This window comes from Nansenia antarctica (assembly GCF_963989245.1).
Source record: "Nansenia antarctica genome assembly, chromosome: 5".
In the NCBI taxonomy this organism is placed as follows: domain Eukaryota; kingdom Metazoa; phylum Chordata; class Actinopteri; order Argentiniformes; family Microstomatidae; genus Nansenia; species Nansenia antarctica.
The window spans coordinates 67,168,752-67,193,442 of NC_137690.1; the positions used below are offsets into that span (position 1 = coordinate 67,168,752).

The window sequence follows — 24,691 nt, forward strand, 5'->3', positions numbered from 1 at the left end:
CTTGTCAAAAAGGCAGGAACTTCACCACTGGGCAAGTTGCTTAGGATTCACTAAATCAAAGGACAGAAGGAAATATACCAACATGATATTCCGTACTGATAAAAGCCTGAGTGGAAGGCACAAAAGAATAATATCCCAAGGCTGCCAAATCCTCATAGAGAAATAGATTTTTTACGAGATTAAAAGAAGCATTTGTTTAAAGAAAAAATGAATCAGGCTGATTCAGATACCAACGATGAGCTACAATGGAGATACATCGCACACCTCCATAGTAAATCACCCTACAACTCTTAACAGGAAGCCTAGCCCCTTGTTCAACCTCACTATGCTCAATTCAGACAGGAAATTCTAAATGACTTATTATCGGCTGGCGCATCAACAACTAAGGGTGGAAATTACTCATAGACCTGTTTTCAACAAGAAGCTTCTGACTCAGATGATTTACAGCAAGAGAATCAGCCTTCGAAAATTAAGACAGAAAACCACCAAGAGGACATGGGCCTGCCACACACGGCCTTCTTCAGAGGGTTCCAACGCAGAACCTGGCACACACGAAACCACACGGCCTATCCCACCAGCACCGAGTTAAAACCACAGGATGAGCGAGTTCAGCGCAAGATCATAATATGTAAACAATCGCTGGTTGTACTACGTACTGCAGGCAGAAATAAATAAACCCAAAGGTTAATACCACTCTCCAGACCACCCACAGACACCCTTGTGTCACGGCCTAATCCTGGAAATACACCTGCGAAACAGCACGGTTCTGAAAACCATCCCTCGGCTAGCACGGAGACGGAGGGAAGCGATACGGTCCTTCTAATGGACTCAGATGGGAAGTTCATTGAGTCAAGATGAATAAAAAGTGCTTTGGAGGCATTGATATCGTATTATGTTCCTAAATTGGCTGATGTCATTAACATATCAGTTCAGTTTACCCAGGCTATTTAACGAATTAACTCCTGGCCAATAGGGTAGAGATGTGTGCGTCAGCTGTTTGCACAACCACAGTCGCTCACACTCTTTTTTTTAATAACGTGTCTGAGTGTATGTGATTAGGTAATGAACAGGGGAGGCTGGTGGGGGTAGAAATTGGAGGACGGGCCTCATTGTAAATGCATTGTCTCACACCAGAGACTTGTATTCGTGTTCTCATTCTCCTTGACCTGTCTGCTGCCTTACGACACAGTAAACCACCCGAACCCTCTTCACCCTCTCAGAAACCTCTTCACCCTCTTTGCACTCTGCTGGTTTGCATCCTACCTGGTCATGGCTTTTCACCATCCTGATACCCCACTGGTGGAACGAGCTTCCCACTGTTGTCAGGACTTCAGGCTACACCTTAACTGTCCCTCCTGAGACCTCTCCACCCCCTCTACCCTCCTGTACAGTTTATCTCCTGTAAAAAAAAAAATATATATATATTGTCCCCTGGCCCAAGCATAGAGGACCATTTCTTATGATGACTGATGGATAGATGATTCACTTACTTAGACAAATGTATTTGTTGTAAGTCGCTTTGGATAAAGGCATCTGCTAAATGCCAAAAATGTAAATGTCATGTAAACGTGTTAACGGTGACATCCCCAAAAGAGGCCTTCTCAGCCATGCAACACACTGCATTCCACATTACTGCTGCCAGCAGATATTCTCCCTCATAAACGAGGAGATCGACGATGAGATTGGCAAAGGAGGTGGCGGCGTGCGTCACGCTGTCTAATGTATGTCTGTCCTACCAGTCTTACCAGTCTATTGGTCTATGACTATGACTATGACACCTCTGAGTGATGAGCTCCATTTCAATGAAGAAGGACTCAGGTTCGTAGCTAAAAAAAACAGTCAAAGATGCAGCTCTGATTTGGCCATCTCCTCAGAAAAGTCAGCCAGAAAACACACTCTCCAGGCTGCTGATCTGGTGATGACCTGCTGTGTTGATAGTCAACACGTGTGTGGTTTGGAAGGATGGATACCAGGAAGGTCATGGTAATCCTCTCAAACAAACAACTTGTTTCCACAAACTCTCACACACTCTCACTTCTTGCAGTATTGTTGTTGGATGTGTTGTGGTTGAGTCTTATCACTAGAACAGCCATGAGAGTAAAGAAAAACGTTATATCTTTGCTCTCGATCAAATTTCAGGAACCTCCTTTCATGTATTTTCCTAGATATGTGCGTTCTACCACCCAGTATCCTTACATTTTCAAAATCACATCAGGATAAGCTAATATAAAGATATTTTGCAGTTTTCCTGGGATGGAAGCAGGCTACTTTACAAGCCGGCCAACTAGTGGTCGTTGAGTGTAATTAGCAGCTTGAGCATTGTAAAGAGGCGGCTCTTTTAGTAGGTAATGTCATTATGTCTCCTGGCCCTTTTGCCCATTAGCAACTCACAGGATTTGAAAGGGTCGTTGTTGGTGAACACACTTGTGTGACTTAAATCCCCGATAAACTGGTTATTGTTATTATTATACAGTGTGTATCAGAAGTTAGTGCTCTTCCACTACAACACCTGAAAAGCTTTTCCACCTGCCTCACCTGTTGACCAAAACAACGTTATCAATGATTACACTCAAATACATGCAAAAGAAAGAGAACAGTCGTGCAAGTAGAGTACTGTAGGGTGATTACACCAAACCCTGCTGTATTTCACAATACAAAAGGGAGCTAACAAGCTCAACCCCAGGCACCGAGGTAGGTTAGTGGATTTAATCTTCAAAGAGGAAGTGCATTGCTCGCTTAATTGGTTGCTGGGTTGATGCTGCTGTTTCAAAGTGTCGGGTGTGTGTGTGTGTGTGTGTGTGTGTGTGTGTGTGTGTGTGTGTGTGTGTGTGTGTTTGTGTGTGTGTGTGTGTGTGTGTGTGTGTGAACACCGGTCCGCTTGCTTCCAGCAGGCCTCCGTTACTCCCAGGCCCTCTTAAAGGTTGGTGAGTTGGTGAGGGAAATAATCATTTGGCTTCTTGGGAATTTGAATGGCACTTTTAAAAAGGAAAATCTTGACGGGAAATATTAGACGGCTGGGACTTTCGACAGCTGTGTGGTCACTTGTCGGTTGACTTCACAGTGTTTCACTCGATTAAACCCCCATTGGGGCTTCAGTTAGAGAGTCTCGACCACTTTCTACCACCTCTTACCCGCCAAGGTTAATCACAAAATGTAGGCTACCCCTCATCATGTAAACACAAGTAGTTAATGAAGAATGTGTGCCTACTGCCCATCAGATTCTGAAATGCAGTTGTGTTTTTCTACTGACCTTCTGTCCTCTGTGACCACACATCCTGTGTGAGAGAGAGCTGACAGTTAAACACAAGGGACAGGAATGAACAGAATAAATCGGAGTTGCAGTTGCTTTGGCAGGCTTTGGCAGGCCTATGACTGAAAGTTGATTCTACAGAATGATATTTCTCTATTGACTTTATACAGATGGATTAAAATGTCTCAGACAGATGCATTACAGACTGATATGTATGTATATTTGTCACAATTACTAAGTCTGACTAATAACAAACAATTTCAGTTCAGTTCAATTTAACTTTATTTAACCAGGAGTCTAGTCCAGACAGTAGAATTGCCACTGCTTTCCAGGGAGTCATGGCATACATACAAAACATTTAACAAATATACAAATCACATTAAATACACAAACAGCAGCAAGTTTCATACATAGAGAATATACTGTAATTGATTAACTGAGCTCAGTGGTACAAAGTCCAAAGCACCTACATTTCGGTTTAGGGGTGTTGTGTGGGGGGATTAAGACTGTGTTATTAAATGTTTTATCTATTTATTTCTTACATTTGTTTCTTCTTTTATTATATTTACCTTCTTTTTACTGTTTTATTTATCTCATCTCTTCCCCAGCTTTTATATTTATTGTGTGCTTGTATATGTTTTTATATTCATTTTATGTTTTTATCCCTGTTGTAAAGCACTTTGAGCTGCATTTCTTGTATGAAAGGTGCTATATAAATGAAGCTTTACTTACTTACTTACTTACTTACTGATGTGTTTGGCAAGACCACGCTGGTGAACTTCTACACGGCCATCATTGAGTCCATCGTCACCTCCGCCATCATCATCTGGTTCCCCGCTGCAGCGGCCAAGGACAAGGCCAAGATGCAGCGGGTGATACGCTCGGCGGAGAGGGTGATTGGCTGCCCTTTGGCCCCCCTTGAGGCCCTGTTTAAAAGTAGGGCTTTGGGGAGGGCCAGGAAGATCATGGCTGACCCCGCACACCCAGGACACGGTCTCTTCGCCCCGCTCCCCTCAGGCAGGAGGGTGCGGTCCCTAAAAACTGTGAAGGCCCGACATGCACACAGCTTTTTCCCCACAGCCATCCGGCTCCTAAATGCCGCTGCCCCCCCCCCCCCCCCCCCCCCTGACCTGACCTGACCCCTATCTATCTACCCTCCCTCCACCCCCACCCAGAGAGCTTTGGACTGTCTGGATATGAACACTTGAACACTTGATCTCTGCACTTTATATTTATATTAATTATGACTCTTGCACTTTGATGTTGGTTTGCACTGTCTTGTCCTGTCTTGCACCTGTCCTGCTGTAAACCGTGCTCCATTGTCCCAAACCAAATTCCTAACATGTTTACATGTCATGGCAATAAAGTCTTCTGATTCTGATTCTGATTCATACAATCCTTTTAAAACTAGACTATTTCTACAGCTATCTAGCTATTGGTGGACAAATCCAGCATGTTCCATAAGAGTGGTACATTTTTGCTTTGAAATGCCGCTGGTATGAGATGGGTGTAATTGCAGACCGCAATTCAGGGTGATTCTTGATATGGAAGTTCCTTGATATCAGGAAACACTCACCGTTTCTCGGCTATTTCTTTCTTATAATTCTTTTTACAAAGAAAGCAAGATGGGTGTAATTGCACCATTCTGCTTGAGCTTCCTCCCTCTCCTCTGTTCTCATTCTTCTGGACTTGTCTGACACATAATACTAATCCCATGCGAATAGAGCTCAAGACAGAGAAACACAGTTCTCCAGTTAATTCAGTAGACCCTTGTGGGTTAAGAGTTTACTGGGTGGGGCGCTTAGGTGGCGTAGCGGGTTAAGCGTTGACCATGTAACCGCAGGGTCCCCGGTTCGATTCCGGCCGGGGACATATCCTGCATGTCATCCCTCCTCTCTCTCTCACCCATCCTTCCTGTCATAATCTATACTGTACTGTCAATAAAAATGAAAAATATGAGTGGGACTGCCCCACTCAGAAAAAATTACTTAAAAAAAAGTTTACTGGGTAATTTACGCACATGGTTTCTCCTACCACTGCTACGCAGATCTCCTCAAATTCTCCCATGTCCCCCCGCCCGGCCCCCATCCCCTCTGCACCCTTCACTGGCTCCCGGTAGCAGCTCACATCAGATTCAAGACCGTGGTGCTCGCCTACCGGGCGGCAAAGGGAACAGCCCCTCCCTACTGGCAAGCGATGGTCAGCCCCCAAACCCCTGCCCGGTCACTCCGCTCTTCCACCTCGGCTGGCCGCCTGGCACCGCTGCCTCTACTTGGCTACGACTTTTCACTATCCTGACGCCCCGTTGGTGAAACAAGCTTCCTACTGTCAGGACTGCAGAGTCACTATCTTCTGCCTAAGATTGAGAACTCAGGCTACATCTTAATTGTATCTCCTAAAGACCTCCTCATCCCTACTACTACTACTACTACTACTACTACTACTACTACTACTACTACTACTACTACTACTACTACTACTACTACTACTACTACTACTACTACTACCACTACTACTACTAATAATAATAATAATAATAATTTAATGTAATTCTTCCTTCTTCTATCATTGTAGCTGGCAATGGCCCCATGTTTTGACAGATTACTATTTAACTTTACAAAAGTTGCTTTGGATAAAGGCATCTGCTAAATGCCAAAAATGCCAAAAATGTAATGGGCGTTTGAAGTCTGCAATTACATCCCATTGACTGGTTGAGCCAGTAGGTGAGGGTCCCACTTGTCATAGGCCCCGACTGCTACTCTTGTGCACCCCCATAGGATGGGCAGGGACTCCCACCTGAGCAGGTCTGTCATGTAATCAGGCAGTTTGTGTTGTGTAGCCTTGAAAACAGTCATCAGGGTGTTATGTCTGTCCCTGACCACCAGGGCTTAAATTCTCCAGCATTCTGGAATGTTCCCTCGTGGCGAGGCTGGTGGAGGTGGAGGACGGGCTCATTTTAATGTATGGAATGGAATAAGGAGTGGTATCAAACAGGTCCTCCTGGTTCCCTCCTAGAATGCCCAGTAATGACCCGTGCAGCTCTGTTCAGGGTCCGTTGGAGATGTGTCATGCCTGCTCTGTTGCACTGTTGCAGGGTTGGTAGCCAGACTGGTGTCACAGTATTCTCGTTCCCAGACACTTCCGCCTAAATGCACGAAAGGTCTGGTAGATCAACGCCTCAAACTTGGCCTTCATTAAGCAAATAGATGGACAGCGCATAACCATCGCCCCAGTCCCTGCACACCACACGTTTTGGATTCTGAGCTATGCCTCACAGCCGCCCCACTAAGGCCAGATTTGAGTGGTTGTTATTCCAGGCTAATAAATGTGCTGTGCTCAATAACCCTGGGGACAAAGTTATGCGCTTAGCCACATCCAGTAACCCGAACTGTTGCACAGTAATCCAGTTAGAGTTTGTCAGGCAAGAATCCATTTGTGGAGCAATTTGGAGACATTTTTTCTTTCATTGTGTTCGTACGTTCTCTTGATGGCCAAGCTGGGGATTCATTGTGTTATGTGTCGCCTCAGTCAGCTCTTTGAGAGAAGCAGAACATCTAAATGGCCTTCTGAGCTGATTCATAGCACAGTACTAGTGGAGGTGGGAATCAGAGGACGGGCTGATACAATACACCTGCGTTTGATACCATTTCTTATTCCATTCCATGCATTAACAACGTATAGCAGCTATGGGGATCAATGGAGGCTGGTGGAGGTAGAAATACGAGAACAGGGCTCATCCATTGCAATGCATCCATGGAACGGAATGTGTTTGACGCCGTTCCTCATTCCATTCCACGCATTACAATGAGCCTGTCATCCACCAGTCGTCCACCGATCCCCATAGCGACCATACATGGACTAATGCAAGGTCATCAAAAAAAGAAAGAAGAAGACATTGTGGTATGGACGCAGGAATAACATCAGTTCGATGTTTACTCCTCAAGGATGAGCAGGCAGGACAGAAAATAATCAACTAGGGATCCAGTGAGACGCCAAGTCAAACAAGAGTGAGTGGAAGAGTTTGACACAGGGCCTGCCACAGAACTCTGAATGACGCCGGAACATCTCTGGAACTCCTTGACACATGGCATGTCGCAACCACACTGTGCGTGTTTATCGTCGTGGTGATGTCACTGCGTTCCATGAGTGCTCTGTACACGGGAAAAGCCACCCCATTTCTCGCCTCATATCCTCTCTCTCCACCCCCACCTCACCCCACAGAAAACCTGTCTCTCCCCGTATCCTCTCTCTCCACCAAAAACAACGACCATACAATATATCGCTTTATTATTATTATTATTATTTATTATTATTATTATTATTATTATTATTTATTATTATATCTCTTTCACACAACAAAACAGGGAGGGTTGATAACACATAATAACCCCCCCCCCCCATCTCAGGGCTCTTATGCAGTGTCTGTGTCGACGTGTTGACGATCAATCACCAGCTAAATGTGCACAAGCTATACGGTGTGATTGGATTTCCAGTTTTTTTTTTCCAGTGGTTTGTCCATAAATTATATATTTGTGCTCATTTAATGTAGGTGCTTAATAAGCATTCCCACTGTTTTACAGCACCTGACCTCTTGACCTCATTGATTTCCAACCATCTTGGACCTACAGGCTGTCACACAGATTATACTGAACAGACCCTGGAAACAGTTGAGAGGTTTACTGTTCATATCAGAGAGTGTACTATACAGCATTAAGTGTGAAAGAAAAAACAATAAAGAGAAAAATAAATTAATAATAATAATAATTATATATATATATATATATATATATATATATATATATATATATATATGACAGGGAACTAAGAAAGTGAATATCTGACGATGCAATTAAATTACAAGAATTACATTTTCCTTATTATTTCAGAAATATGGATATATCAATATTTGACCTTCATGGCGTTGGTATGGTACCCTTTGACTGAAATAACCTCAAATAGACTTTTCCTATAACTGTCTACCAGTCTATGATGTCGTCGACTGGGAGAAAGTCTTTCCCACTCCTCCATGCAGAATTCTTTCAGCTGTGTGATGTTTGAGGGATTTCTTGCCTGCACAGCTCGTTTCAAATCACCCACAGCATCTCAACAGGATTAAGATCCGGGCTTTGACTTGGCCATTTAGTCCTTGGGTTGGGCCAAACCCCCAAATTGAACATTTCACTACCAAATTCTGGGCAAATCCTAGATGTGATTTTCTTATTCCTATACATCCCTAGATTATGTTTTGATATGATAGACCTTTTGGATTGGCAGCTTATTAGTAGTTATCACCTCGTAAAGGTACGGAGTGCTTTTTTCAAAACCCGAGTTTTGCCTAGAAAAGTCCCCTGCCATATATTGCTCCCCTTCGTATGATTCGCGCCTAGCTGTGGTGTGGTTGTGATAGAGACATGAGCCCTTTCATGTTCTTTATGCGCCTGAGTCTCCTAAACACGTAGAGACCAACCCCGAGTCGATCAATGATTCCTACGATGAGCTATGGTAACTTTCCCGCACCTACCCCCTACCGATGAATGCCTACTTTTTGCGGTTTTCCGGAGGTATTGTGCGGTAGGTGCGGGAAAGTTACCATAGCTCAGCGTAGGAAGCTCTGATCGACTCGGGGTTGGTCTCTACGTGTTCAGGAGACCCAGGCGCATAAAGCTAACCTGGCTCATGTCTCTATCACAAGCACAGCCCGAGCTATGCGCGACTGACGTGAAGGGGAGCAAAATATGGCAGGGGACTTGTGGACCCGAATGCAGGACACTGAGGCGGAGTCAGATGAAAGGTCAAACCCATGGATGGGTACATTTATTGTTTTCTGAATTTGTATGTTTAAATATACAAATGATACATTATCTACTTAAAATATGCATTAATTTACATAGTTTTCCAGAATAAAAATCTAAAACAAAGTGCTTAAAACAAATAAAGTGTGTGTTTACCTCCTCAAATAAATTAACTTAGCCCCAGCCAGATCCATATTTAGAGGTAAGTTACCTCAGGTAACTTTAGCTAGCAAGCTAGTTTAGAGTTAGTGGTAATGTATAGCTGGTTAGATAACGAAGCGACCTTGGGTTCCCTGAAAGGTGCTATATAAATGCAAGTTATTATTATTATTATTATTATTATTATTATTATTATTATTATTATTATTATTATAACTAGCTAGCTAGTTTTTTCTACCATAAATCATCTCCTGAAGCCACAACCATCTCCCACTACTGAGGCTACAGAGCAGCGATGTAACAGCTTCATTGACTTTTTCAGATCCAAGGTCAACAACATTCGCTCTCTGATGCCCAGCTCTTCCTCTCTGTCTCCCTCTGCTACCAACCCCTCGCCTGGGAGTTTGCCATCTCTCCCATGTTTCACAGAGGTTCAACAGAGCAACATTATGGAAATCCTTAGAGGAATGAAATCATGCACTTGCGCCCTGGACCCCATTCCCACTGCTCTGCTCAAGTCATACGCCTATCTCCAACCTTGCCTTCCTGTCCAAGGTGCTAGTGAAGGAAGTTGCTTCCCAACTCCAGGATCACCTCAAACACAACAACCTGTTTGAAAGATTTCAGTCAGGCTTTCGCTCAGCCCACAGTATAGAAACGGCTATGCTAAGGGTGACGAATGAACTGCTAATGACATCCTCCTGGACCTGACAGCAGCATTTGACATGGTGGATCACACTATCCTCCTAGAGCGCCTCTACACCACCATTGGACTCTCAGACTCTGCACTGAAGTGGTTTCAGTCCTATCTCTCTGGCAGGACTGAATACGTCTCACTGGGAGGATGCAAGTCCAGACTTCTCCCTGTTACCTGTGGTGTTCCACAGGGGTCGGTTCTCGGCCCCATCCTCTTCGTCGTGTCATCACCAGATATGGGATGTCTTTCCATTGTTATGCTGATGACACACAGCTCTACATTAAAACTGCCCCAAGCCCCTCTGCAGCCATGTCATGTCTCACCACCTGTCTTGAGGAGATAAAGGCATGGATGAACAACAACTTCCTTCAGTTAAACAGTAACAAATCCGAAGCTCTTCTTGTTGGCACCCCACACCAGGTTCAGTCTTCGCCCATATCACAGCTCCCCTTCGAGGGTCAAGTCATCCCCTTCTCCTCCTCAGTCTCAAATCTGGGGGTTAGGTTTGACCCTCACCTGACCTTCAGTGACCATATAAAACACCTGTGCAAAACCTCCTTCTATCATCTCAGAAATATTTCCAAACTCCGTCCCACTCTAACCCTGTCAGATGCAGAGAACTTGTCCATGCCTTTGACTACTGCAATCCGCTCTTCATCGGGATTCCTGGCAAAAGCATACAGAAGCTGCCATACATCCAGAACAGCGCTGCCAGGATCCTGATGAGAGTCCACAAATACAAGCACATAACCCCCGTTCTACACTCACTACACTGGCTCCCTGTCTCATTCAGGGTTGACTACAAAGTCCTTCTTCTCACCCACAAATGCATCAACGGACACGCACCTCCCTATCTACAAGAACTCATCACTCCACAAACCTCCACCCGCACCCTCAGGTCTTCAAACAGTTTGCTCCTCCAGGTCCCCAATACCAGGCTCCGCACCATGGGGGACCGAGCCTTCTGTTTGGCTGCGCCGTGCCTGTGGAACAGCCTTCCTAGCCAGCTAAGGGCAGTACAGAGCCTGTGGAACAGCCTTCCTAGCCAGCTAAGGGCTGTACAGAGCCTGTGGAACAGCCTTCCTAGCCAGCTAAGGGCAGTACAGAGCCTGTGGAACAGCCTTCCTAGCCAGCTAAGGGCAGTACAGAGCCTGTGAAACAGCCTTCCTAGCCAGCTAAGGGCAGTACAGAGCCTGTGGAACAGCCTTCCTAGCCAGCTAAGGGCAGTACAGAGCCTGTGGAACAGCCTTCCTAGCCAGCTAAGGGCAGTACAGAGCCTGTGGAACAGCCTTCCTAGCCAGCTAAGGGCAGTACAGAGCCTGTGGAACAGCCTTCCTAGCCAGCTAAGGGCAGTACAGAGCCTGTGGAACAGCCTTCCTAGCCAGCTAAGGGCAGTACAGAGCCTGTGGAACAGCCTTCCTAGCCAGCTAAGGGCAGTACAGAGCCTGTGGAACAGCCTTCCTAGCCAGCTAAGGGCAGTACAGAGCCTGGACTCTTTTAAGACAGGCCTTTGACTGTTGAACTGTGTTCATTTTTGTGATTTATTTTGAGATTCTTTTGAATGAAAAGTGCAATACAAATAAAATGCATTATTATTATTTATAGTTAATAACACTTTAGTTAGCTAGCTAAACTAGCAAAGTAGCCTGTTGTGTACCCAGGCTTGAGACAGGGTTTTATATTGTAGTAATATTAATGTAACTTAATTTACATTAAATTTACAGAAGATTCCTTGTTTGTAGCCCCTCTGTTGTAATGAGATCTGCCCCAATTACTGCACCCTGACAATATTTTAGTTTAGAATAAGGTTGGTAATTTAATGTCAAACTAGATGTATTCCTCTATTTCAGAGACCCACATCATCAGCAGTAAGTGTAAGTCTAATGCTGGATCCAACTTCAGGTGAATGCAGCAGCAACCTGCCAAGAAAGCGGCATGGACAGCATCATCCACTGCTCTGATGATGGACAGCATCATCCACTGCTCTGATCATGGACAGCATCATCCACTGCTCTGATCATGGACAGCATCATCCACTGCTCTGATGATGGACAGCATCATCCACTGCTCTGATCATGGACAGCATCATCCACTGCTCTGTCATGGACAGCATCATCCACTGCTCTGATGATGGACAGCATCATCCACTGCTCTGATCATGGACAGCATCATCCACTGCTCTGATCATGGACAGCATCATCCACTGCTCTGATGATGGACAGCATCATCCACTGCTCTGATGATGGACAGCATCATCCACTGCTCTGTCATGGACAGCATCATCCACTGCTCTGATCATGGACAGCATCATCCACTGCTCTGATCATGGACAGCATCACCCACTGCTCTGATCATGGACAGCATCATCCACTGCTCTGATGATGACTCCAACTCAAACCTGGTGTCACCCCAAAACCTGGACTTATGGAGAACTTTGTTGAGGGCGGCAGAAATCAGAAAACATCTCCCAATTTTGGACCACACCTACCACCGGACTCCATACACCTACAGCTTTCACTGCCTTGTGGGCTAAATAAATGTAACTGTTCATCTGCCTCCGCCTCAGTGTCCTGCATTCGGGTCCACTCCCGTACAGAACGTAGGCTAACACACATTTTAAATGACAGCAGTCCATACTTTAAGAGGGGATAAGGTATTAAACTACCAACAACAAGGTCCAACAAGGTCTATCACATCAAATAATAATCTAGGGATGTATAGTAATTAATTACTGTCTTTATCCAATCTGTGGTCCAAATGTTCTTTAAAGATATGCAAATTAACTCATATTTTAAGTAGATAATACATCATTTGCATATTTAAACAGAACATTTCTGAAAACTTGTAATACAAAAAATGATTGTCTCAATGTAAGTAATCAACTGGGGAAGTTTCATGGTGATATCTATTAGGTAACATGTTTTACCCATCAAAAAGTCCCCGGCCATATTCTGCTCCCCTTCGCGTCAGTCGCGCATAGCTCGGGCTGTGCTTGTGATAGAGACATGAGCCAGGTTTGCTTTATGCGCCTGGGTCTCCTGAACACGTAGAGACCAACCCCGAGTCGATCAGAGCTTCCTACGCTGAGCTATGGTAACTTTCCCGCACCTACCGCACAATACCTCCGGAAAACCGCAAAAATTAGGCATTCATCGGTAGGGGGTAGGTGCGGTAAAGTTACCATAGCTCATCGTAGGAATCATTGATCGACTCGGGGTTGGTCTCTACGTGTTTAGGAGACTCAGGCGCATAAAGAACATGAAAAGGCTCATGTCTCTATCACAACCACACGACAGCTAGGCGCGAATCATACGAAGGGGAGCAAGATATGGCAGGGGACTTTTCTAGGCAAAACTCCGGTTTTGAAAAAAGCACTCCGTACCTTTACGAGGTGATAACTACTAATAAGCTGCCAATCCAAAAGGTCTATCATATCAAAACATAATCTAGGGATGTATAGGAATAAGAAAATCACATCTAGGATTTGCCCAGAATTTGGTAGTGAAAAATGGTTTGGCCCAAGGACTAATTCCAGAACTCTCCTTCTACAACAGCATGTTTGGATACTGGATTCTGATTGGCTAGCAACAGTGGTAAATACCCCAACTCCCTTCAGTTCAGACCGCATTTCCAGTATCAATGCGCCTCCCAATCAATCTGATTAAGAACACCTGTGCTGACCTACAATGCAATCGTTGATCTTGTTTATGGGACTATATTCTGTGGCGGAAGGATATGTATTCTGAAACGATTAATGATTGTAAATAAATGAATTTAATGTTACAACTGTGTATTTTTTATATTATGTGGTAGCTGTTGTAGAAAAGCAATTTACTCTGTGGAGACATTTACCACTGGTACAGGGTTTTCCTCGGCTTCGCCTCGTGCCACAACCCTGTACCAGTGGTAAATCCACAACCCCCTTCCTCTCATGGTAAATTGCTTACATTTCTTTCTTTTGAGACATTTCTTGGTGGATTTACAGGAATGTTTTGGGTCATTGTCATGTTGCATGGTCCACATCCTATTCAGCTTACATTTTTGGACAGATTGTCTCACATTTTCCTCAAGCACCCTCTGATACAATGAAGAATTCATAGAGGATTCTACGATGGTGAGTTGGCAAGGCCCTGCTGCAGCAAAGCAGCCCCAAACCACAACCCCCATGCTCCACAGTTGGTATGAGGTTCTTGTGCTGAAATGCTGTCTTTGGTTTGCACCAAACGTGTACTGTGCCCAAATAATTCAACTTTGAATGAATCTGTCCCAAGCACATTGTTCCAGAAGTCCTGGTGTTTGTCTATGTGTTCTCTGGCAAACTTTAGTCTTGCCCTGATAAGGTTTTTTTAACCAGAAGGGAATTCCTCCTTGCACATGAAAATCATGTGAGGTGTCTTTATGACGGTAGATGCATGTACTTTGACTGTTGGCAGTTATTTTAAATGTTCTCCACTTAAAGTAAATTATAGAGTTATTATTTCCCGGACAGTTGAATGGGTGATTTCTAATTGTTTGGAGATCTTTTTAAATCCCTTCCCAGACTCGTATGCATCTATATCATCTATCGACTATATCATCTTGTGATATATATGATTTAACTAACTAGCTAATGTCAAACAACATTCAAAGATGACTAAATAGAGATGTACGTAACAATACAACTAGCCTCTGACAGATCTCTGAAGCAAATCCCAAACAGTTAACGTCATGCCACTGGTTGTTTAAAACACAATAGCAGCCTCCGTAATGATGTGTGTTGGAAAGCAATAAACCAGGATACCCCAAGCAGTAAAACCCAGCAGTGAGGCTTCTCCGACACATTGTTTGATAACACTTTGTTTAGAGTACTTGACTGTTCCTGGAAAACCAAGCACCCAATTAATAACATAAGACACTCTTAAAACAATCCCCAAAGGAATGATGTGAACAAAAAAGCTCAACGTGAATGTCCCATGATCCAAGTCCCATGCAATACACACACTCTATTCACTGAAAATGCATGCAAGCTTTTGGACTGGAATGTTGATGTTACTGGCGGTATTGAACATCTGGTAAATGGTTTGTGTATAGTAGACTACCGGTATAGTGCCATATATATATATATATATATATATATATATATATATATATATTGACGTTCTGCAGTCCATACCATTTGTTTCCTACTTAGCCATTGTCCTGTAACAGTACAGTAGCACATTTGGGATATTACGATTCAATGTGTGGTGTAATGTAGTACGCCTTTAATGTACATGACATCATATCCCCTAACGATTTACATTTACATTTACATTTACATTTTTGGCATTTAGCCAAAAACAACAAATACATTTGACTGAAGTTAATCATCTATCCACCAGTCATAGCAGGAAAAAGTCATCTATGCTCAGGCCTGGAGCCACTGGCAGTCGTCGTGCTAGAAGAAGGACGTTTCTTTTAAAACAAATGTTTTAACCAAACCAGAGTTAGCTACCACCTGCAGCATTCCGCATGTACACTACCTACAGTATATCCCCTGTGCATATCTTCAGTAAAGTATACCATATCATGAGTGAAGGGACATCAGATTATTACGGAATGGCTACACATCCTCTGTTGAATGGCAAATTATATGCTAGCCTCTGCTGACCTTTGACTATACTGTATAATGGCAAAACTTGGTGGATATTCTTCTTGTGTCGGTGTCAACCCTAACTCAGTAGGAATAGATTTCTGAGGTGAGTTTCTCTAGGGCATCATTACACGAGTATCTATCACCCACTTCCCTGCAATGGAAATCCCCTGGATGGAGGATGATCTTAGTACAGATCCAGCGAAAAGTATCTCACATGATTGTACTTGTATAACCGGAGTGACAAATAAACATCTTGAGTCTTAAATGTACAAAGCTTGCAGGAATCTCACCCGTGACCAGTGTTTTGCACTGTTGTTTCAGGTGAATCTCATGTTTTTTCTACGAAAAGACACTTGTCCTCATGTCACAGTTGTCTCTTGTTCAAACACATGCTCAGTCTGACTTGGCAGCAGATGCTCAGAAAGAATAAGCGAATTTGAGAACAGACTGTAACCCTGTAGTGTAAAAGGACACATTGGCCCATACTAATGGGTCACACACACTACAGTCGACGCTGCTGGAGGTAGTCGAAATTGGAGAACGGCCTCATTGTGATACATGGAATGCATTGTTGATACCATTCCTCCATTCCTCATTCCACTCCATGCCAATAAAGCCTGTCCTCTCCAATTTCTACCTCCACCAGCCTCCCACGGGTACACTACACACTACAGTACATGACCCAGGTGTCCGTAGGGGAAAAACTCCTTCGTCTTTAGCTCAGATGCTTCAGATGCTAATTGTGTCAGTAGATCTGCACGGAGGTCAGGTTTTTTATTATCAAAGCTGTTTTGCGCTGTGTATCTGACACATTCCATTAGTCACAGCAGTCGGTCTGAAGGCTTGGAACCCAGAGGGTCGTTACATAACAGGCAGGAGAACAGAGTTTATTTGAAGTATCCCCCTGTTCAGGTCAACCTCTCTAATGTTACAATATTTGGAATATTGCGAGAATGTGAGGGACTGTTTTAATTCAAAACAATGCCCCCAGGTCCCCCTTGGACCTCACAGTGGTTGCTATAGTGCAGCACTTTTATGCACAAAAGGTCAGTGTTTGACAGTGAAATGGAAACAATGTGGCAATGTTTTTTACCCAGTCTTGAAATCAAAGTAGTTTGACTGTTCATCAATAGACTGTTCTTTTCAGCTCTGTAGAAAATACAAACTCAGCCTGCTGTTTTCTTTCACCCGCTGTTCACCTTTGGCTTCAAATTATGATATATAAGATAGAACGATTATTTTATATGACCTATCTAAGAGAAAATCTACAAAATCTTTTGCATACACAGCAGCATAGCATATGTTGTCCTTTTTACTTGTTTATCCTTCAGCCCATCTGGTGAAACACATGATTAAACACATGATTTCCCTGAAATGGGGTTATATGCAACGTAGAAAGAGGAAGATGGCTCTTTTAATGGGCTGTAATGACTTGTTGTTGCTGCTAGTCGAGGGAGTCCTTTTAGTGTGGCAGGAAAGGGGCAGATGTGATTGTGAAAAGGTTTGATTCGGCATTGCATCACCTTTTTTAATATATATATTGTTCGCAAGGACAAACAGACTGAAGCTCAGCTTCTACCCCAGGGCCATCCAGGCCCTGAACACAGCAAAGACCTAGGTTCTGGGCCCTGGACAGTCTGGACGGATTGATGGCAGCTGCTGGATTGAAAATCAGGTGTAGTGCTGAGGCACAAATGTGTACATTTCAAGCCTGCAAACTGCGACACTTTAAATGAATGTGCAATAACACCATGTGCAATATGACAACCCTAGGGTACACAAGGTTGCAGAGAATAGGAAATGTTAGAATAGGTATAGCATAGCATAGAGTACAGCACAGTGTTTTATTTGTACAGTATAGTATAGTGGATAGTGTACATAGCCTTTATTTATGTAAACCAGCTCCTTTCCCTTCTTGTTTTTTGTTGTTTTTTTTTTTCTTTCCTAGCACCAGGGGAGCCCCCCCTCCCAAATGTCGTTGTATGGTACCTGTACTATAGCAATGACAATAAAGACCATTCATTCATTCATTCATTTATTTTATTTTATTGTTGTCTCTTTACAGTCAAACAGACACACACACACACACACACACACACACACACACACACACACACACACACACACACACACACACACACACACACACACACACCTTACCCCCCTCGCCTTCCTCCCTCCCTCATTTCTTTTCACCTGAACAACAGCCATCAATAGATGTTTTGGCCTCACACACAAAGATCAGCACGGAGATAAGTCCTGAGATGAACAGCTGATGACAACAACATTACCGTAAGCAGCATTCTGCCCCCCGGTACATTAGGCAGAGTCACACACCGGACCGCGACTGCACTGTCCCAGTGGCGCTGTCATCCACACGCCGGAGGGAGGAGGAGAGAGAAGACCGGCACTTGCTCTACTAACTGCTCAGAAAGCTCTGATCTCTCGTGGGATAGTAAACGAGTGAGGATTACGCGGTTAAGATGATGTACTCTATGTTCGTTGACTCCATACACCTGAGTTAGTGTGGACAATATCGCGTTTTTGGAATTGAAATTGAAAACCGAGCCGACCGGAACAGACCTGAATGTAAGTGCCGTAACTTCTATCCATTGCACCTTTTACAGGACACGCGACTGATGGTCATGTATTAACAAATACATTATGTGACGCTCATCTCATGACTGTAAGAGGAACATTAGGATTGCATTTGTCTTTTAATTGGTATTCCCTGTCAGTGTATTAGGCGTTGTGCTATCTATCTATCTATCTATCTATTTTTCTATCTATCTAATCTAAAGCAACTAACTCAATATCATCATATAAAACTCGACAATAGGTTTGTAATGACAAGATATAGAATACCAGTATTGTATACTGTTTTGTTACATATCATTTAACGATGAAAGTCCTCTGTGGGCACAACATAAAAAAAAGGGATTTATATATATATATATATGATAAAGTAATATAATAATATATAATAAAACATATATATGTATGTATATAATCAGCTTAAACAGTAGCCTACAGTAGCAATACCTGCCCCCCCGCTTCTAATTCCATAAGGCAAGTGTAATATCATAACAAGCAGCAGTGAAAACTATGACAGACTAACTATGACAGACTGAAAATGAAACAGCTGAATTGGCCGCATACTACAGTATCTTACTGCCACCACCTCAGCTGTAGTTGTTACACAACGGATATTTCTCCCAAGAATGTACCCGATCTGAACACAAACCGGCTTTCTATTCAGCTCTTCAGTCTCCCCCACGTATTGTTACAGTAGCAAAACAGACCAGTAAGTGGGTGAGTTGTGTAGAGAAGGGTTGTAAGAAAGCATGCTTCATTGAGCATTAATGAAGTAATTTCAATAAACATTGGCAGGACTTTTCTACAAACGGTCTGGACAATGCCCCAGCTGTTCCTCCTTCAGAATTCTTCTGTGGAACTCCAGTGATGTCATGCTAGTGTACAACAAAAATCTCTTTTTGAAGTCTCTCTACAGTATGTGCTTTTGTATTGAACGAAAGACCATTTCTGACCATGAAGGAAAGATCAACCTGTCGTGACTTGTGACGTGACCTTCACGACTTACATGTCAGTGTGGTTCACTAAAAGCTTTGCAATTATTTACCTTAGCTGTTAGACCGTGTCACTTTACCAGGCTGCTGGCTGCAACCCACTCCTGCCGGCTTCCCTCACTTCTGAAAGCAATTTATGGAATAATAGCAGACTTATACCGTACAGTGGTTAAACTGTAGCCAACCACCCAAAGTACCTCACACATACAGTCCTTTACATCCGTCGTTACACTCTGCCTCACTGTGTGTCGAGCTGGACACTGGGAACACAAGCACACTCGGGCAGTTACCGCTGTACTCTGGCTTTGGAGTCAGTGTGAACGGCTCATTGACTGTGTTTTTTCACAGTATCGTATTAAATAAATCATGTACACACACACACACACACACACACACACAGACAGACACACACACAAAGACACACACACACACACAAAGACACAGACACACACACAAAGACACACACACGCACACACACACACACACACACACACACACACACACACACACACAAAGACACACACACACACACACACAATGCCTGGTGTATGATCTCTTCCAGGTCAGTCGCTGTACTTGTTCAGTAAGCCTGCCTGGCCGTCTGGAGCCTCAGAGTCCGGGGTCAGCCAACCAGCTCAGCAGAGGAGAGGAGAGAGGAGGAGAGGGGCACTCGCACGTTTCATCTAGGAGAGCTAACGCTGGGTAATTGCTTGCACACGGGGGGGGGAGGGGGGGGTTCCTACGATAAGGACGGCGATTAATGGCATGACAAGTGGAGTGGTTAGTGTGTCCAAGAATGAGAGAGGAGTGCCAGTCCTTGGCTCTTGTCGAACTGGGATATTTGCTGTCGAGGCAAATAGACTTGTGAAGGTGTCGCCATTGTATTCAGTCGTTTACAGTTCAGTGTGTTTGGAAATGTCCCTGTAATGAGGACGAGGTACAGAGATCTGCTACTGGCTCCCGATGAGTGGCATTTTCATCTGAATGATAATGCATGTTTATTAAGTTTAAACAACCATTTTAACACCTGCGTGTATGTACATTTACGCACGCACACACGCGCTCACACACACACACACACACACACACACACACACACACACACACACACAGCTCTGCTGCAGCATCTGCCTTTTAGACTTGCAGCTCTGTCAGCCGACTAAGGCCTATCACTGAGACGTGCATAGGCAATGATGCATAGAAGCTCCTACTCCAGTTCTTGTTTTGTTTGTGTTGTTGTCATGACGACAAGGGAAATATATAGCCGCCTTGGGACCATCTGTTTGCATCTCTGTGGCTCATTTGCATCTTAGTCGCATTTCTGCTCGACGGCAGCTGTGACTGTTTGACCAAATCACAGTTTTTCCTTCTTTGAAGTCTGTCTCGATGCTCTTCTCGATGACGGCCCTGGCGGACGGTTTCCCATTTCTACTCTACTCAATTCAGCAAAGGAAATGTGATTTCATTTAAATTCGATAATCTAACGTCGTTACAGAAATTGCCAATTTTCCAATTTGTCTGCTGAATTAAAAAGTCAGCCGACACAAACACTTGATCTGTGTCTCAGACATATGTTACTACACACCTTTGTGGAAGCATTAAAGGCCCACTCCAGCGGAAAAAAACACATTTTCTCTACCACCGCTGGCCTCCATCATCTCCCTGACGGCCCCCCCCTTAGAACAAAGCAGCAGACTTCTTAGCCAAGCCTCTCTAGCAGGGTTCGGTGTGTTCCACAGACGAGGATGACCTCAGACCCAGAAAGCATTCAGAGACGGCTTCAGATCGTCAGCACTTCTACACAGCAGTCATCGGGGGGACAACATAAGCCTCAGACTAGCTTTGCGGCACCTGCGACCAGCACTTTGGCTAATCTCAGGGCAAGCCAGTCAATAGTGCACTCTGAAAATGTAAGCGAGTGGATGAAATATGATCTAGGAAGCCTCCCGGTTACAATTGGAAAGCTTTTTCTAGTGCGGTTTGAGAGTGCATGGAGTGATTGATCCCGGGCTAGGAGAGGTTATCCATCGATGTTGTTGTGACATGATAATTCGGGTCCATATTCTCCCATATTCTAACTGCGAATGCCATTGCCAATGATTCAGCAAAGCGGAATTGTTTGTTTTTCTTGGAAGTCGTTATATATTCAATCAAAGTTTACAGGACTGAGGGTAAACCCTTCCAAATAAGAGAGTTTCTATTGCATAAATATAATTGGCGTTTGAGGAAACGCTGACACAAGACGATTTTCTGACTGATGTGGTGTTTTTGCTCTGATAATCAGGTGGTAGAAACTCACAGAACCCATTAAAGCACATTTCAACTTTAAACTACTACATTTTTCTGCGACAGGCATCCTCAGACCTCCTGGCATTCACAGACTGTGTGTGTATGGTGAGCTTGGCCTCTCTGTGTGGTGTGGTGAGCTTGGCCTCTTTCCGACTCCGCAATGGTAGAAGAGCATCCGATTCTGTCTCCCCTCATCTTCTCGCTGTGAACGTGAGGAGCGCTCAGGAGCTGTTAGTTTTTATCTAAATGCCTTGTGATGTTGACTGTAAAACAAATAATGTTCTGTTTACTGTAAAACAAGTGCTGTGTTGACTGTAAAACAAATGTAATTTTCATCAACTCCTCCTTACCTCTCGCTCTCTCTTTGGTAATATAAAGTTCATTCTGATCCCCTTCTGTGGGGCTCACACAGCTGGTCACCAACACACAGACACAGATACACACACACACAGACAAAGACACAGACACAGACACACACACACACACACACACACACACACACACACACACACACACACACACACACACAGTGTGGCACCATGTCATGTCTCATTTGGTTTCACTCTCTGTCAAGGCGCCTGAAAGCCTGCCCTCTCTCGGGGACGACTGACCCTGATCACCAACATCAGGACACCGGATTCTTCCCCTCCAAGTTGAAGGAGGGTCAGACTCAGCACACTCAAAACGCTCCACGCTTCACCGCGTAGCCTACCATTATGAACGCTAGGGGTGTCACGGTACACGTATTCGTATCGAACATTTCCGGTACGGGTCCTTCGGTTCGGTACCCGTGTGTATGTAGCGTTCTTTTACCCACTGCACTTTTTTTGTGTGTTGAAGTAATCTCAGTCAATACGCTAATTGTGATGGAAGAGATAGAAACAGGTTAGGGGGGATTGACTCCCACTTTCTCTTAGACACAAAGGTGGAAATGGACCACAAAGGCCAAGAACTGGTCTGGCTTTTCGATTGCCCGGCCTGGTCTAGGTGTATGTCAAGAGAAAATAGAGCAATTAGGTCTGTGATCTTTTAAATGTGTCTGTTGTCTAGCAAATGTCAGGTTTCTAATAGAGAAACTGGTTTTCATCAGGTTGCGGTCGTCAAGTGTGCTAATCTGCTCAGACAGTCTGACTGGCAATCACAAGAAACCATGATAACATGTAGTGCATTGGCAAATATTTCCCCTACACCTGCTCCAACACTTTCCGTGTTGTATCCTTCTTCTGAGGTGGTCACGTGACACGTTATGATCGTTTCTAAATAGTTAGTCTATTTTGACAGGTTATTTGACAAATTACATTGTTTGCAAAAAGTTCTATCATCTCTTTCATAGCGTCTTGAACCACACAGACGGTGGTGCTGGACAAATACTCTTGACGTGTTTATTATATATATGTGTCACGGCTTGGTGAAAAGGTCCGCATGTCGGCAATTGTGAAACCTCGCAATCGAGCCAAACTTGTTGAATCTTTTTTTTTCTTTTCGGTTTATGGCATAGGACGAACATTGAAGCGATGAAGAACCCATTCAATATCATAACCAACAGTTTTACATTCACTAAATACCTACACTTTGTTAGCAAACTTCGGGTCGGGGGTAGTATTCTTATTTGTGTTGGGGCGTAATCACTTCTCTTTCGGCCACACCCCACTCGCTCATAAATAGCCTCATAAATATATAAATATAAATAAATAGATATCATATCATAAAGTAGTGTCAGATAGTTGGCATACTATTGTTGTCTTCACGCTAAGCTTCAGGTTTTCTTCAGAAACTAACTAACCAATGAGAATGAGGAAGTCACACAGGAAGTGGTCACATCCTGGCAGCCACCCAGCTGAACTCCCCTCAACCAAACACAGACCTGTCTTCCTTGATGCTAGGATCTATGCTATGTGCTATCTCAAGCACACTGGCTTGGAGGTGTTATAAGAATGCTTTCAGCCTTACAGTACCACCTTGTTCTTCGTCTTGTATGTGGCTGTGTTATTTGTATAAAAGGTGTCAACAGGGTTTCCTCATAGTGTACTCTGGAGCTGCCAACTCTGGCCTGTCACCAGACCGGCCGATAACAGTGACTGGTGAGGTTCAGCACAAAAAGCTTCCTGGTAGATTTCAAAGCTCAGCTTCAGTCTTTGAAATGAAATTATGCTTTCAACTGCAACCAGTTATTCTGTCATGAACTGCTTATGTTTACCAAAACAAATACTTTGTTGGGGTGAATACATCAATGTATGTTGTCCAGAGGTTTTTGGGGAGAATACGTCAATCCTAGTGCTAAAATCTGGTTTGTGAAATAAGTACAGTCATGACCAAAAATATTGGAATAGCGTAGCACCCCCCAGCCTTTATTAGAGACAGGCCATTAACACTCACCGGCCACTTTATTAGGCACACCTTGCTAGTTAGCTAGCTACCTAATTAGACCCCCTCTTTTGCCTTCAGAACTGCCTTAATTCTTCATGCTGGAAACATTCCTCAGAGATTTTGGTCCATATTGACATTAAAGCATCCTGCAGTTGCTGAAGATTTGTGACAAGAAAATATCCCACACACCATTACACCATCACCATCACCATTTTTGCCCAGAGAACTGCCGCTTACTGGATATCTTTTTCTGACCATTCTCTGTTACCCCTAGAGATGGTTGCGCAGGAAAATCCCAGCAGATCAGCAGACTTTCTGAAATACTCAAAACAGCCCGTCTGGCACCAACACCCATGCCACGTTCAAAGTCACTTAGATCACCTTTCTTTCCCATTCTGATGCTTGGTTTGAACTTCAGCAGATTGTCTTGACCATGTCTATGTCTGTCTGTCTGTCTGTCTGTCTGTCTGTCTGTCTGTCTGTCTGTGCGTGCGTGCGTGCGTGCGAAAACATGGCTCTGTCCGAGAAAAGGAAAAAGATGGACATGGCTGAGATAGAGTTGCCATATCAGTGAAGCCAGGCAGATTACTTTATATGGCTATAGAAAAAGTATCAAACATAGAACTGGGCTACCTACAACTGCCTGCACTGACTCTTATTTATTATTTATTTATTATATTCTGAAGGGGTAGATAGATGTTATAATTCAAGGAGCCTCCCACGCCAGTCTGGCATGGGAAAAAACCTAACCAAATCTAACAAAAAAACATATCTTCTCTCTCTCTCTGTCACTAACTAAACACAATTAGAATGTGTCTCCCTCAATAAATCTCTCTCTCCTTTTGGCTCCAGAATGTTGAGCCAAAGAACTGGCTGGATGGTCAGGAGTCAGGACATCAGGTTGCCATATTTGGTTTCCGTCCTCGGATGCTGCTC

General features: G+C 43.9%; 1 protein-coding gene across 1 annotated transcript in view; it reads right to left on the bottom strand.

The window, feature by feature from the left end:
* The window catches only part of LOC308158275 (5'-3' exonuclease PLD3-like), a gene marked incomplete at both ends in the record, with an annotated part of 402,256 nt that overhangs the window by 172,677 nt on the left and 204,888 nt on the right, over positions 1-24,691 (bottom strand). The window lies entirely within an intron of this gene.